Source organism: Lissotriton vulgaris, chromosome 12 (assembly GCF_964263255.1).
Source record: "Lissotriton vulgaris chromosome 12, aLisVul1.2, whole genome shotgun sequence".
NCBI lineage: Eukaryota > Metazoa > Chordata > Amphibia > Caudata > Salamandridae > Lissotriton > Lissotriton vulgaris.
The window spans coordinates 445,375,471-445,379,252 of record NC_141700.1 but is presented as its reverse complement, the minus strand read 5'-3'; the positions used below and the strand labels follow the sequence as shown (position 1 = coordinate 445,379,252).

General features: G+C 32.0%; 2 non-coding genes across 2 annotated transcripts; both read left to right on the top strand.

Moving 5' to 3' along the window:
• The first annotated feature begins 2,457 nt into the window (after window positions 1–2,457).
• Window positions 2,458–2,531, top strand: TRNAI-AAU (transfer RNA isoleucine (anticodon AAU)). Its single transcript has one exon. It is a non-coding gene; the product is annotated as a tRNA-Ile (tRNA).
• Window positions 2,532–3,320: 789 nt separating this feature from the next.
• On the top strand, window positions 3,321–3,394 carry TRNAI-AAU (transfer RNA isoleucine (anticodon AAU)). The gene has a single exon. It is a non-coding gene; the product is annotated as a tRNA-Ile (tRNA).
• The last annotated feature ends 388 nt before the right edge of the window (window positions 3,395–3,782 follow it).

The following is a 3,782-nucleotide window of genomic DNA, read 5'->3' as shown; positions in this document are numbered from 1 at the left end:
CTATCATTAGCACTTCTTCATATGCTGGACTTCCAGGAGTTTATGCAAAATGGCCTGTTAGCTCAGATGGTTAGAGCGTGGTTCTAATAGCGACAAGGTCACAGGTTCGATCCCTATACAGGCCAAGTTTAATTGTTTGAAAAAAGAATAATTTTTTCTTGCGTCTCATTCTTGACTGTTTATTACCTTGGATCAAACGCTGCTTGAAGGATTGGATAAATACATTTGATATAGTTGTAGAATTAATTATTATTCTGAAAGCTCCTGGAATATCTATTAATGGTTCTAAGTTCTAACGCCAAGTAACTAAATTTCTTATTTATTGCAATTCATTGAGGTCATTTTTGTTTTGTCTTGTTGATGAAATATAAAGATAGTATGAATGTAAACAGCTGAATATAAGCTTTCCAACTATCCCGGGTTAACAATCGGTAGCACTTCATCATCTGCTATTTCTTCAATAGTATGCTATATATTTAGTGAGCCTATTAGTTTAGTCTTTAGAGCAAAAAGTTAAAAATGCCAAGGACATATTTTCAATCAGTCTCCAAGCCAATACTTGATGCTCCTTTAATGTTGAAAATAGATGTATTTTCTTCTGTATCATGTGTATCTCTATATTTCCTTTGAGGGGAAGCTGATAGAATGATTAAATGAATCAATTGCATATAGGTGATGAATTGTTATTTATTGCTAAAACACATGGAAAAAACATTAATGGTTCTAAGTTCTAACACTAAGTATGAACATATCTTTTGTATTGTAATTTTTTTAAAGTCATATTAGTTTCTTCATGTTGATATTATATATTTATAACTTCATGGTAAACCTCTGAAATTAAGCTTTCCAAATCTCCCAGGTTAACTATCATTAGCACTTCTTAATATGCTGGACTTCCAGGAAATTGTGCAAAACGGCCTGTTAGCTCAGATGGTTAGAGCGTGGAGCTAATAACGCCAAGGTCACAGGTTCGATCCCTGTACAGGCCAAGTTTAATTGTTTGAAAAAAGATTAATTTTTCTTGTGTCTCATTTTTGACTGTTTATCACCTTGGATCAAACACTGCTTGAAGGATTGGATAAATACATTTGATATAGTTGTAGAATTAATTATTATTCTGAAAGCTCCTGGAATATCTATTAATGGTTCTAAGTTCTAACGCCAAGTAACTTAAACTCTTATTTATTGCAATTTATTGAGGTCATTTTTGTTTTGTCTTGTTGATGAAATATAAAGATAGTATGAATGTAAACAGCTGAAAATAGATGTATTTTCTTCTGTATCATGTGTATCTATATATTTCCTTTGAGGGGAAGCTGATAGAATGATTAAATGAATCAATTGCATATAGGTGATGAATTGTTATTTATTGCTAAAACACATGGAAAAAACATTAATGGTTCTAAGTTCTAACACTAAGTATGAACATATCTTTTGTATTGTAATTTTTTTAAAGTCATATTAGTTTCTTCATGTTGATATTATATATTTATAACTTCATGGTAAACCTCTGAAATTAAGCTTTCCAAATCTCCCAGGTTAACTATCATTAGCACTTCTTCATATGCTGGACTTCCAGGAAATTGTGCAAAACGGCCTGTTAGCTCAGATGGTTAGAGCGTGGAGCTAATAACGCCAAGGTCACAGGTTCGATCCCTGTACAGGCCAAGTTTAATTGTTTGAAAAAAGATTAATTTTTCTTGTGTCTCATTTTTGACTGTTTATCACCTTGGATCAAACACTGCTTGAAGGATTGGATAAATACATTTGATATAATTGTAGAATTAATTATTATTCTGAAAGCTCCTGGAATATCTAATAATGGTTCTAAGTTCTAACGCCAAGTAACTTAATCTCTTATTTATTGCAATTTATTGAGGTCATTTTTGTTTTGTCTTGTTGATGAAATATAAAGATAGTATGAATGTAAACAGCTGAATATAAGCTTTCTAATTATCCCGGGTTAACAATCAGTAGCACTTCATCATCTGCTATTTCTTCAATAGTATGCTATATATTTAGTGAGCCTATTAGTTTAGTCTTTAGAGCATAAAGGTAAAAATGCCAAGGACATACTTTCAATCAGTCTCCAAGCCAATACTTGATGCTCCTTTAATGTTGAAAATAGATGTATTTTCTTCTGTATCATGTGTATCTCTATATTTCCTTTGAGGGGAAGCTGATAGAATGATTAAATGAATCAATTGCATATAGGTGATGAATTGTTATTTATTGCTAAAACACGTGGAAAAAACATTAATGGTTCTAAGTTCTAACACTAAGTATGAAAATCTCTTTTGTATTGTAATTTTTTTAAAGTCATATTAGTTTCTTCATGTTGATAATATATATTTATAAGTTCATGGTAAACCTCTGGAATTAAGCTTTCCAAATCTCCCGGGTTAACTATCATTAGCACTTCTTCATATGCTGGACTTCCAGGAGTTTATGCAAAATGGCCTGTTAGCTCAGATGGTTAGAGCGTGGTGCTAATAACGCCAAGGTCACAGGTTCGATCCCTGTACAGGCCAAGTTTAATTGTTTGAAAAAAGATTAATTTTTCTTGTGTCTCATTTTTGACTGTTTATCACCTTGGATCAAACGCTGCTTGGAGGATTGGATGAATACATTTGATATAGTTGTAGAATTAATTATTATTCGGAAAGCTCCTAAAATATCTATTAATGGTTCTAAGTTCTAACGCCAAGTAACTAAATCTCTTATTTATTGCAATTTATTGAGGTCATTTTTGTTTTGTCTTGTTGATGAAATATAAAGATAGTATGAATGTAAACAGCTGAATATAAGCTTTCCAACTATCCCGGGTTAACAATCGGTAGCACTTCATCATCTGCTATTTCATCAATAGTATGCTATATATTTAGTGAGCCTATTAGTTTAGTCTTTAGAGCATAAAGTTAAAAATGCCAAGGATATACTTTCAATCAGTCTCCTAGCCAATACTTGATGCTCCTTTCATGTTGAAAATAGATGTATTTTCTTCTGTATCATGTGTATCTCTATATTTCCTTTGAGGGGAAGCTGATAGAATGATTAAATGAATCAATTGCATATAGGTGATGAATTGTTATTTATTGCTAAAACACATGGAAAAAACATTAATGGTTCGAAGTTCTAACACTAAGTATGAACATCTCTTTTGTATTGTAATTTTTTTAAAGTCATATTAGTTTCTTCATGTTGATATTATATATTTATAACTTCATGGTAAACCTCTGAAATTAAGCTTTCCAAATCTCCCGGGTTAACTATCATTAGCACTTCTTCATATGCTGGACTTCCAGGACATTGTGCAAAACGGCCTGTTAGCTCAGATGGTTAGAGCGTGGTGCTAATAACGCCAAGGTCACAGGTTCGATCCCTGTACAGGCCAAGTTTAATTGTTTGAAAAAAGATTACTTTTTCTTGTGTCTCATTTTTGACAGTTTATCACCTTGGATCAAACGCTGCTTGGAGGATTGGATGAATACATTTGATATAGTTGTAGAATTAATTATTATTCTGAAAGCTCCTGGAATATCTATTAATGGTTCTAAGTTCAAACGCCAAGTAACTAAATCTTCTATTTATTGCAATTTATTGAGGTCATTTTTGTTTTGTCTTGTTGATGAAATATAAAGATAGTATGAATGTAAACAGCTGAATATAAGCTTTCCAACTATCCCGGGTTAACAATCGATAGCACTTCATCATCTGCTATTTCTTCAACGGTATGCTATATATTTATTGAGCCTATTAGTTTAGTCTTTAGAGCATAAAGT